Genomic DNA, 13,720 nt, shown 5'->3' on the forward strand with positions numbered 1-13,720 from the left:
GATTAAACCGGCACGTCACTTAAAAGACGGCGAGGGAGAAATTATACCAATTGATGAACCAATCCTCAACACACTTACTATTCCCGGTGGCGAAGACCGCGGAAAGCGTAAAGCAGCGGAGAGGGCTACCACACCTCGCAAAAGACGCCTTCGCTCTCTATCTGAACAAGAATTGAGTAAGTAAATTTCAATCCGCATTATTGTTTATACTGCGCTAATATTGTCATCTCTTTAATTTGCTGTATTCACTTATTTCTTTTTTAGTTGTGCTTTCAGACTCTACAGGGGAGCCGGAACAGCTATACAATATTACTGGGGATATCACCGATGATATTTTGGAAGAGTCCGGAAATAAGGATTTAAACCTTCCCTCTGACGTCGAAGCATCTAACCAAGAAGAAGATGATGCGGATAAGGCTGCCGAAGAGGAACAAGCCAACCAACTGTACCGCAAACTTTACAAATTTGTTCCCAAAAATGTACAGCGCCAATACCGCCAACTGTCTTACGCTCAAGCGGAAAGACAACGAATCCATAACTGTTTCAACTCTATTTGCTTGACCATCGACAATGTTGAGCGTTACAACGAGATGTCTGACGAGTATGAAAAGCAAGTTAAATCTACTAACGTTCAGTAAAGAAAAGCACAGAAGCTTGAGGCAAAACTTAAAAAAGCTGCAGATGAAAACGCGATGCTCAAAAAGAGAGCGGAATATGCAGAAAAAAAATTTTCTCAGCTTGTAAAATACCTGCCTGAGCTCGGCGAAAAAGTAATGGATTCAAAGCCAGTTACCGAAAAATTTCAGGCGTATGCCCAGGCTGCCAAGCTCGCTACTTGTTGCGAGTGGCATGATTTACTCTACAAACTCGGCGATCTTAGTCAACCACTCCCCGCAGATATTGCGGATGAAATATGTGCAACTGATGACGCACAAGAAGCGCTTAAAATTGCGAAGAAAGAGGTTGAAAAGATCGTCATCCCAGCATTGGAGGAGCTTAGCCAGCGTGCGGGTGTTACGTTTGAAGATATTAAAGCACTTGAGCTTTGAAATACCTTAGTTAAATTGTAAATCTATTATCCGCAATTACATATTGTGTTTTTTGTAATTTTACGCGTCTTTCATGGCGTGTTTACTTAATGAAATGCTTACATTCCGCAGTTGCAACTTGTCTTATCTATATAGCGCTTTATTTTAATATATATTCATAATTCAGACTTGTCCTTTGCAATTTCCATATTCGTTATTGTGCACATAAGAAACACGTACTTATGCGAAACAATCTTTTATGCATTATGAATCTTCTAAGTCTGACAAAACGATCCTTAGGTAATTTATTAGCATTACGAAGCATCTAAGTATGGCAAGATCAAATACTTAGGAAATTTTTTCCTTTCGCAACATTCATTATTTAACACAAGTGGGCAATTTCATCACTTGGTTTCAAACTTACTATTTCGCAATACATATCCGCATTATCATAGCGTAAGCAGGCTGCATCATTGCTTAGCAAAACAATGCGATATGCTTTAAAATATCTGCGAACACTTAATCGCATTTGCACAAAGTGACAAGTGAAAATTACAAAGGTTCGGGCAAATGGCAGAGAATCAACCACCTATAAATGAGAGGCCATGCTCCCTATTTATAGTATTCGAAATGTTCGCAGTCTGCAGATTGCTTAACTATCCGCGGAAACTTAGCGAAGTAAACCGCAATGTTTTATTAACGCGGAAATTGATCCGCTATCTTAATTTTCAGCGAATATTCCAAGCCTTTCGAATATACTTCGCGTAACTTCTATTTTTATCCTTTAGTAAATAAAATATACATATACAATGACCCATAGCATTGTATATGTATATTTTATTTACTAAATGACACATAGCATTGTATATGTATATTTTATTTACTAAAGGATAAAAATAGAAGTTACGGGAAGTATATTCGAAAGGCTTGGAATATTCGCTGAAAATTAAGATAGCGGATCAATTTCCGCGTTAATAAAACACTGCGGTTTACTTCGCTAAGTTTTCGCGGATAGTTAAGCAATATGCAGACCGCAAACATTTCGAATACTATAAATAGGGAGCATGGCCTCTCATTTATAGGTTGTTGATTCTCTGCCATTTGCCCGAACCTTTGTAATTTTCACTTGTGACTTTGCCCAAGGAATTTTTACAGTGAGTTAAGGTGAATCATGCTAATTGACAATCAAGACCGGGTCGGGGTGGTTGATCACTTGATAGTTAAAGTGAAAGACGATCATTAAGGCCCAAAATAATCATCAAACTTCCCATCCTCCATCTTAATCTCATTGCACTCAATCCATAATTAAGTAACTCATTAGTTATGGATTGATCACCTGATAAAAGTTATTAGACGTGGTCCTTGCAATACTTGTTAGACGTGTTGTCAATTAGACGTGTTCCTGGTAAAACTTATTAGACGTGATTACCAATTAGAGGTGTTATACTTATTTAGACGTGTTTCAAGTTTCTAATTAGACGTGTTGCTACTATTATTTAGATGTGTTCCATGTTATTTTTTTTTATAAAAGCCTTAATTAGACGTGTTCCTTTTGTTAAATTAGATGTGTTATCTTGTGAACACGTCTAAATGAGGGGTACTAAATGAGCCGAAATGTAGTAGTGACACTAAAATTGATTCCATTTTGAGAGGGTACGTTGATGCGGATTTGGCTGGTTGTGACGATTCAGGGAAAAGCACTACCGGTTTTGTTTTCACGTTTTGAATGATTGTGGTTAGTTGGATGTCTAGAGTTCAAAAGAGTGTTGCTTTTTAAACAAAGAAGGACGAATATATGGCCCAACTGAAGCAAGCAAACGACTTATTTGGTTGAATAATTTCATGGTGGAGTTAGGACGAGTTCAACAAAATTGTGTCTTGTACTGTGATAATCAAAGTTCTATCCAATTAAAGAAGAACCCGATGTTTCATGGTCGTACGAAACACATACAACCAAGGTATCATTTTATTCGCGAACTCATAAATGAAGGTACTTTAGTTGTTGCTAAAATTCCTGGTACAGAGAATCATCATGCTGATATGTGTACCAAGGTGGTTACAATCAGAAAGTTGAAGCTTTGCATAGCTTCATCTGGTCTTCTTATGAATTGATGAAAGAAGACGTTGACTAGAGAGTTTAAGGGTTATTGTTTTGATTTTGACAAGTAGTGTTGAAGACCTTGTATCGAAAGGCTGATTTTCCAGCGATATTAAGTTTGCGTGTCCCATGTTTGATTGGTGGTATAAAAGGTGGTTCGACGTTCATGGTTAGAATGAATGGTTTTTGGTTGACGAGATTGGGTTGTTCAAAATTTTTCTTTAAGTGGTAGATTGTTGAAGTGTGAAGGCGATTTTGAAAGTGGGATCAAGTTCGTGAAACACGAGCCTTATCTCGCAGAACACGAGGATGATGAAACTTGAGACATGAGGTTGAACGCAAGAAATTTGGCAATGATAAAGAGTTGTATCCTTTGCGTTTTCATAGATGGTTTCGCGTTTGGTGCTGGCTCGCGATACGCGAGGATGACTTCGCAAAACGCGAAGACTTGCATATCCATCAAGTTGAGAAGATTGTTTCCTTATTTCGATTTGCACAACAAATAAGGCTTTTGTAATATGTAACCCTAAGCATGAAAAATCAATAAAATTACTTTTTAGTTGGCCGTTGACTAAAACAATTACACCGATTGCATATAACCATGTAATATCTTGTGTCGTTTACTTTTCTTGCATTATTATTGTCAATTTTTTGTGGGATCAAAATCTCTTGATTGGTGATCGTTGTTGGGTCCATAAATTCCTAACACCTTATTCTACCTAAAATGCAGTGATCCATTTGTTCAAGAAATATAAGTTGTTTGAAGTGAACATGGGTTTGCAAAGACTATGTTCGGTCTAAATCATGTTCCAGCCAAAGTTCAGGTTCAAAATATGTTAGCGTGCAAACCAAAATCCGACAAAATAAACTTATGCATATATATAAATTCTAAGAGGAATAGACACTCCCGGATGGTGTTCTACACAATTCCTGACGACGTGTCTGGACATTATCATCATCACCTTGATAACTAGTATATTTTTTAAACCATAAACACTATTCTCACTTTCCATTTATCCTAGAAACATCGTCACCTTGTCACCAATCTGAGGTCTAACTGTGTATTCAAATGCATGTTAACATAATATGTAAGAGGATCTAATAATCACTGATCAAACCATATAGGAGTAATAGAATAAGGTAGCATACATAATTGAAATTTAGACACTTATAATTAGGTACCTAAGTTGACCAGAAAATACTACTAGCTGCAATATAACAACACAAACATGTATAGTATAGTAGTAGAAATTGACCAAAGCTCCAAAGGACATTATACTAGTAAAAGTAAAGTCGTAATTCAAACATCACGCAGTACTTGAAACAGTTAACATGCAACTAAAATGATACAAATCCCATATCGAAGGTAACTAGTCAGCCTCAGCAAGGATGCCATCCATGACTTGTTGGATAACTTCTTTGGATTCTTGAAGCAACTTAATACTTTTATGGAAGTAACCAATGGGGAGAAGCGGGGAGAAGCAATTTTTTTTTTTTCGTTTTTTGAAAAAACTTTGTTCACGAACATTATAGATTGAATGAAAATATGAACATTTAATAAAGACACTTTGTGATAAATATTTTTATTTTGACGGAAAAAAGCTCGAAGAAGTAATATATAACAATTATCGTGTTTTTCGAGCGTCTGTTGAGGTTTTAGATATTAGGGTTGTAACATCCCGTTTTCATCATAGATGACTTAAGGTACTTATTTAATTGTTAGAACGTTATATCTTGTTCGTATATGTGTTTAAACGTTTTAAAGTGTTAGTTGATGTGTGTGTGTGTGTATATATATATATATATATATATATATATATATATATATATATATATATATATATATATATATTTGAGAATGTATGCATGTATAAGTATATGCATGGGTTTTCGATGGTGTTAAGTCATATGAGGCTTAAAGACGAAGTTTAGACGTATATAGGAAGCGTGAACGAAGTGTACAAGTCGTATAATCAATTGCTAAGCGAAACTGTCGAAAGGGATCAGGTGTAGGCCATTGCCGCGCCGCGAGTTTCCTGGGCGCGCCGCGACAACCAACACAAACCAGTTTAAGGAGAAGTGTTAAACAGAGGAACACGTGTAACGCCACGCCGCGGCTAGAAGCGGTCGCGCCGCGACATTGGTGCCAGTCTGACTCCCAGTTCAGCTTTTAAAAGGGGAAATCCAGGGGTAATTCTTTCTTTTTGCGTGTGGATCTGATTGGGACATTAAATCTCAACCACTTATCCATCTTTATTCATTTCTTTTCCATTTTCTTTCTCTATTTCCTCTCAAAACACAAAAACCCATTTAGATTCAATCTTTGGAGCAAGAAGTAAAATTGTTCTCCTCGTTCTTAGCTACGAGTGGATAGTGTTGGTAAGTCTTAACTCCATATTTTGAGTTTTAGTTGATTTATGACTAGGGTTTGGTCATTTGAGACTTGTAAGACCCATTTGGCGATTTAATGGGTGAATTTGGGTTAATTTGATGTAAGGAAACCCAAATAGTGTTAATCTAGGATTTGGTCATGTAATTGGGATTTGGTAAGTGTTAATTATGTTGTTAGTCACTAATACACTTGTAAAATGATGAAAAATTGTTAATGGGTTAGGTTTAATCAAAACTTGTAAGTCAAAGTGTTAAAATGGGTCAAATGGGTAATGGATGACCTAGTTGGGTGAGATGGGTATGAAATACTCATAAATTGTGTTAGTTAGTGGTAGTAGACTCTAATCACTAGCTTTTAGTGATTTGTGACGAGTCATGGCCATTAATGGCCGGTTTTGGTGGATGTGAGTCATTTAATGCATTAGGTCATTTAATGCTCAAGAGTAAGGTGTGTGACGACCCGGAAATTTCCGATTTCCGACCAAATTTAAACTTAATCTTGAATTGATTTCGACACGATAAGCAACGTCTATTAGACTACATCTCAAAAAATTTTGAACTATTTCAAGAAATCATTTGACCTCTGACTATTCTCAATGATTCACGAACAATTGCTTGTAAATAAATACGTATTTATAGATAAATGTAAATATAAATAATAATTTGAAATTTAAAATATAATTTAAACATTAAAATTAATTAAGTAAAATAAGATACAGAATAATTAAGTAAAATTTGAAATGAATCTACATAAACATATATGATCCTTATGCATAATTATTTTTATATGTACATTGTAATAAATAATCAAGATATGTTATTATATATAGTAGATAGTTGTTAAATATTACATATTTAATAATATGTAAACATAATGAAATTACTTATAAGTTAAAATATAATTGTTATTACTATTTTCATTATTAACATTAATACCAGTAATATTAATATTATTAATTTAATACATATGGATATGAAATTTGATATGTGTGATTTGTTAGATCAACATTTTTATTATTGTATTCATTATTAATATTAACAATAAAATTATTATTAGTATTAATATTATTATCATATGATTAGTAATATAAGAGTTATTAAAATTACCATTATTATGTTTACTATTAAAAATTAACATTTTTTATTTATTATAATTATTAACATTATTATCAAAAGTATAATTTTTATCATTATTATTTTGTTAACATTACTATTATTTTTATGGATATTATTATTATTATTATTATTATTATTATTATTATTATTATTATTATTATTATTATTATTATTATTATTATGAATATTACTTATTAATATTAATTATAAAATTTATGAATTCATTGATTAAAAACTAGGTAATAGTATCTAAAAACTTTTTTATTTGTAATCTTAACATCTATACATTATTATAAAGCGCGTGACAATAATCCTACGTGTCAATTTCTCAATTACTCCGAATTAAATAATCCTACACGTCATTTTCTTAATTAAAGTGAATTACACAATTATTTTATATATATCTACATATCCTTTCCTAAATTATTTATATATTTATATTTATTTTATATAATACTCCGTAATACTTAATCAAGAATCAAGAATCTATTTATATTTATTACTGTATATTTTATATAATACTCCGTTATATTTACTCAAGAATCAAGAATCAAGCGTAAATTAGATATACTACTTAACTCTCAAAATGACATTAATGAAGAGAAATTAGAAACTAATATTACTTTTAATTTCTAAATAATCAAATTAAATCAAAATATAAAATAAATAAGGAAAAACATAGTTGTACTAAAATATACTACGAAAACCATTCAGGATTGCCTGAGTGGCCACCGATTTGCACAATGAAGCACACCACCCGGGTTCAATTCCTGGCTATGCCAAATTGTTCAAAAAAGGGAGCGTGACTAGAGGGTGCGCATAATGAGCAATTCACCCGGTAACAGGTCTCGCGCTCGGGGGGCTTGATTACCCGAGGTTTTACCTTCTATGGGAGAGCCAATGTGCTCGTTCATAGTAGAGTTACCTTGCTTATCCAAAAAAAAAAAAAAATATACTACGGAGTATCATTAAAAGAAAAAAAAACATACTAATGCTGTGTTAGATAAAACAGAATGATTTAGCGTTGAATGGTTCGTAATGTATATGAATAGTTAGGGTCATCATCATTATTATAAAGCGCGTAACAATAATCCTACGCGTCAATTTCTCAATTAATCTGAATTAAATAATCCTACATGTCATTTTCTTAATTAAAGTGAATTAAATAATTATTTTATATATATCTACATATCCTTTCCTAAATTATTTATATATTTATATTTATTTTATATAATACTTCGTAATACTTAATCAAGAATCAAGAATCTATTTATATTTATTTATATTTTATATAATACTCCGTTATATTTACTCAAGAATCAAAAATCAAGCGTAAATTAGATATACTACTTAACTCTCAAAATGACATTAATGAAGAGAAATTAGAAACTAATATTACTTTTAATTTCTAAATAATCAAATTAAATCAAAATATAAAATAAATAAGGAAAAACATAGTTGTACTAAAATATACTACGGAGTATCATTAAAAGTAAAAAAAAAAACATACTAATGCTGTGTTAAATAAAACGAAATGATTTAGCGTTGAATGGTTCGTAATGTATATGAATAGTTAGGGTCATTCTAATAACCATTGCACGTAAAAATTTTGTGCTCATTAACAGTTGTGCAATGCACGGGCTCAAAGCACCGATATTTTGTATTTGCGAAAATATTAATTTATAAGTTGCGTTAATACGTCAATAATATCATTAGAGGTTATCGGTATGTTGTAACTGAAAATCCATTATCTAAATCAGATTCATTTTCACTAATTACAATGTAAATATATATTATATCGATTTACTTGCAACAACTCACCATTCATATATGTATTCACTAATTACGACAAGTTACTATTCAACATCATTATTTGTATTAGAACTCATCACATTACATATGATATATTTTAGTGGTTTACTTAAGTTTTAATTTATTTTTTGTCAATATTGAATGATGATCATGATGTTTTTCAAATTCAGTCAACGGGTTTTAAATACCCCAATTATTCGACACCATTACAAGTAAATTTTTTTCGCTCATTAACAGGCTTGCAACACATGCTCCGTGCCCAGATATTTTGTATTTGCGAAAAGGTAAATTTATAATTTCCGTGCAACGCACGGGCTCATAAAACTAGTATTATTATATTTAATATATTTATTAATTATTAATATTAAATTTAAATTATATGATACAGATAAATACGCATACCATTATTTTTTTAACCTCTTCTGTCTTTTATTGTTGGTCCGTGAACCCAGGTCGACTCCCACGATTTTTCTACATATCAATCGATGTTTTCACTAGACAGAAATCCATTCAAGTATCTTACTTTTATTGTCAATTATCTAATATATCTGTTTTTTCTTTTGTTTTAGGCTGTTAATTTAAACATAAATTAAAAACGAACCAGTATATGTGTTCGATATACCTTTTAGTCAAAAGCTCGATTGTGATTTAATTTTAAAAATTTAAAAATGCAGAGCTGTGTGGATTCATATAACGAAATTACCTGCAAGTTTTCAAATCCTAACTCGCAAAATCAAGGATTAATTTCGAAGTCAAGACTTTTGAAACAAAAAGTCAATATGTGTTCTTCAACCAAATTCGAATCCTCTGTTTTAAATTAAGTTAAATTGATAACTGAAATAGATTCTAGTAATGATTTTAAACTTACTTCGTGTTGAAACTTTTGTCCAAAACGATTTCAAAATCATAAATCAATTTTTTTTTTTTTAAATAAAAGCAGCGGCAGCAGCTTTTGATAATATTTGTTTTTTTGTTTTTTTGTTAATCCAATTTATACCAAGTAATTATCTATGTGTTAGATATTATATCCTAAAATTGATTTGGTAACTATTATTAAGTTTGAAAGGATTTTGGATCGATTGATTTGGTCGTTGAGTTTTTTTAAGGAAGAAGATGAAACACACGGACAGATATATCGAATATATAGATTTAGGTTGGGTATAAAAATCAGAAAAAGCATAGCAGTGCAGTGCAATGGGTTAGGGACGTTTGGGTTTAACGAGAGGTTGCGGGTTCGAGCCTCGTTATGAGCAATTCTTTTTACACAAGCTTTACAAGGTATACATGTGACAACCCGGAAATTTCCAACCAAATTTAAACTTTAATCTTTATATGTTTCTGATGTTATGCGAGGTGTATATGAAATAGTGTATATTTTACTAGGAAAAACTATTAAATACGATACATTTTTACACAAGTTATTTATTTATTTACAGATGGGATATACCTAAACCTTGCTACAACACTATAGGCAGTGTACCTAATCGTAGAGTAGTATAGTTTTTAGTAAGTCCGGTTCGTTCCACAGGGAGACGACTTATTCTACACTATATTTTTAAACAATTATATTTGTACAAAATATATATAATTATATATAGTAATAATATAAAAAGGGGGTTTACCGTTTAATGACCAGTTTGTCGAATTTATATTTTAAGTCACAATTAAAACCTAATGAAAAATATAAATGACGATAATTTAAGTGCGATAATTAAAAGTGCAATAAATAAAATGATAGTAAATAAAAATGCGATAATTAAAAGTGCAATTAAATATGAAATAAAGGAATTATGCTTATTTAAACTTCCGTAATCATGATGTTTGACGTGTTGATTTTAGTTTATTCCCATGGGTTAATTGTCCTTTGTCCTGGATTATTTAATATGTCCGTCTGGTTTTTATCCACAACAGTCCATCAGTCATAAATATAAAATGCGAGTGTCCTCGTCAAATTATCCTTATACCCGAAGTCAAATATTCCAACTAATTGGGGACTTAAACTGTAACAAGGTCTTAATACTTTGTTTAATAATTACACCAGGATATCAACTGCGTGTAACCCAAGGTTTTAATACTTTGTTAACAATTACGCCAAGTGTCCTTGTTCATAATTCACCCCTGTTTTAATAAGTCTATTAACTATTAATCCATTCCCGTGTCCGGTTAAATGAACGATTATTCATACATATAAATATCCCGCCCATCGTGTCCGATCGAGTGTATATGGTTATTTATAGGGACGTCCAATTGTAAATCTTTATATTAAAATTAACAAACTATCATTTAGTTAAACAAATATAAAGCCCATTAATAGCCCATAGTCTAATTTCCACAAGTGTCGTTCTTTTGTCCAAACCCCAATTATGGTACAAAGCCCAATTACCCAATTTTAATATTTTTAGCCCAACATCATGATTACTTTGGATTAAATAAGCATAATAATAACTTAGCTACGAGACATTAATTTAAAAAGGAGAACATAGCTTACATTGATTATTTATCGCGTAGTGTTACACGGACAGAGCTTCGACTTTAAAACCCGTAAAATAACCTTTACATAACCTAAACTAATATAATATAAAACTACCCTATACTATAATATATATATATATATATATATATATATATATATATATATATATATATATATATATATATATATATATATATATATATATTATTAGAGGAGTATTATTATTATTATGTTTTTTTTATGGCCAAAACTCGTTGCCTTTTATAGATGTGGTCTGATCCTGAGGCCCATGCGATCGCATGGGTTCTCAGTGTTAATCTCATGCGATCGCATGGCCAGTCTGGCCATGCCCAATTGCTTTGTTTTCTAGCTTGTCGAAGTTATATTTAATTATATAATATAATATATATAATTTTATATAATTATATATATATTATATTATATTCTTGTGCATAGTAGACTCATAATTTTTGGTCCGTTGCGTCTGGCGTTGATAGTTGGCTCAGGTCCCGGTTCCGGATTTTTGAACGTCCTTTCGTATAATTTAATATCTTGTACTTTGCGTTTCGCAACTTGTACTTTTGTCATTTTTAGACGTTTCTCATCAATAAATTGAACTACTTGGATTGTATCTTGTACATTTGAGCTTTTTGGACATTTGCGTCTTCAATTCTTCGTTTTCGCCTTTTGTCTTCGCACTTATTTAATATAAACGATTACAACTTAAAATAGGACAATTACAACTAAATAATTTACATATTGGGAGGATATTGCTACTAAATATATGTTCATTTGGAGCACTATCAAATATCCCCACACTTGAACGTTGCTTGTCCTCAAGCAATACAGAACTTGAAATAATATAATTCATCACACGAATCACTACTTTATTCTTCACACTTTGTACATCAGTGATTTTGATACGACGGTATAAACAATGATAGTAACGATGTGGTTTACAGTCCTACATGACTATAAAAATTTAGATCCTTAAGGAAATTGGATCTTTATGAAAACATTTGATCTTTAGAAAATTCATTCTAGCTTTTACCCTAGATAAGTTTTCCTGAATAACCCTTCACCGGTGTTTGCAAAATGTTTTTGTGGGTTTGGTGGGTTTCAGATTTGAAAATTTTAGCTCAAAACTTATGGTTTTGTGTCACCCACTTGCTAACCTTGTATTAGGAAAGCAACACATCCAGTTTACTTGTCCTGTATATTACCTTTCGGCAAACTACCATCCGGTTGTAAAGGAAAGCGTTGAACAAGCAACTGTTAAGGCGATGTCTAATGACATGCAGATGTTCATGGTCTACAACTTGTCGGATGCAATTACTATCCTTTGTAGGAGCAATAGTAAAGATCACCCTATAGTTTTTCGGTCTGGCACAAGGTCCTGTCTTTGACCATGCTATGCAACCACCGTTCTTACGGTTGACACCCGAATTGATTCAGGTGACCTAATGAATTTCAGGTGAATTCCTAGGATTTTACGTTCAATGGTAATGAACGCATTGAAAATGGGTTTTCAGAAAACAAATCGGTTTTAATTTTGATCAAAATATTTTCTCGTTTAAGCTCGAGTTTAGATATCATTGAATTCCATGAGTTTGTAATTCTCAATCTTTAAGGTCAATCTCTAGGATTGAGTAATATCAGTCTTAAAAGCTGATTTTTGATCTTTTAAAGGAGATTATCCTTTCTGGGGGTCTGATTCATTAGTCTTATCAAGCTAATTTGCACGGCATCCTCCCCATTTTACGATACAGATCCTCTCATGGTTAGGATAAGTCTGACCACTTGGCGACCCTGTTTGATGCTGAGGTCCGTGGATTTCCTGCTGATTTTAGAGATGACTTTTCTAGATTTTTCGTCAACCTACAGCTGGTCTGGACGACAACTTCATGACCTAAATCAAGAAGCGCGTGTCTTTTTCGAAAGACTTTACTTCCTTTTAATGATGGAATTGATTAATCGTGTAGATCCATCTTTCATTACAGTAAATAGGGTAAACCAGTTAATTTAGTTCAAAATAAAAGCACCTGCAATACTTTACAAAAACATGTGATAGATAGCTTTTAATTGAATAACTTGGTACATTCTCCCCACACTTGGCTTTTTTCATGCGTCTTTTTATATCTTAATAAATAAATTCAAGCGTTTTAGTTGTTTCTCAATTTATGTCCTTTTCGAGGTAACAATAATTTCGGCATTAACACCTAGTTTTATCGTTCATAAATATGTATAAACATGATTTTGAATTCATTTAGTTGAAAAATTTTAAAATTTTCACAATATTTAGAAAATAAGCCAAGTATAAACCCGAGAGAATTTATAACCCTTCCCCACACTTGAGATCATTCAATGCCCTCATTTGCATGAAATCAGACTCTAATTATAAATTCATGAGGGTGATTAGTGTAGAAAAGTGATTGAAAATACCCAGTTTGTAATTACAAAGCTCGTCGAATGATAGATGGCGCGCCTCATCGTTCATTCCTTATTGTTTTATCACACATATTTTTCTTTAAAAACGGTTGCTTTTCTGAACTGTTTGCTAATTTCTGAAAATGCGTCTTTTACCCTAATCTATTATGCATGTTTATTAACGAGTTATGCACTAACCCGAACCCCGAATTTAACGTTAAGTGGGGTTAGACTTCCCCAAACTTAGCTGACGACATGTGAAGTCGGTAGAATAAGTTCCACGAATTAGAATAGTGAGCCAGTTATTTACATCTCGGATGGCATAAAATATATCAATGGGTTTAAAGTTTAGACCCACCCGATCGTCACTACTTA

General features: G+C 32.2%; 1 protein-coding gene across 1 annotated transcript in view; it reads right to left on the minus strand.

Annotated features, from left to right (window-relative positions):
• Window positions 1-4,478: 4,478 nt before the first annotated feature.
• LOC139897805 (dynamin-related protein 4C-like) overlaps window positions 4,479-13,720 on the minus strand; it is a 32,504-nt gene continuing 23,262 nt past the window's right edge. Inside the window, exon 3 of the mRNA XM_071880506.1 lies at window positions 4,479-4,499. The gene's annotated coding sequence lies outside the window, so the exon portion shown is untranslated. The remainder of the gene's footprint in view (window positions 4,500-13,720) is intronic.

The sequence above is a fragment of the Rutidosis leptorrhynchoides genome, chromosome 3 (assembly GCF_046630445.1).
Source record: "Rutidosis leptorrhynchoides isolate AG116_Rl617_1_P2 chromosome 3, CSIRO_AGI_Rlap_v1, whole genome shotgun sequence".
Lineage (NCBI taxonomy): Eukaryota > Viridiplantae > Streptophyta > Magnoliopsida > Asterales > Asteraceae > Rutidosis > Rutidosis leptorrhynchoides.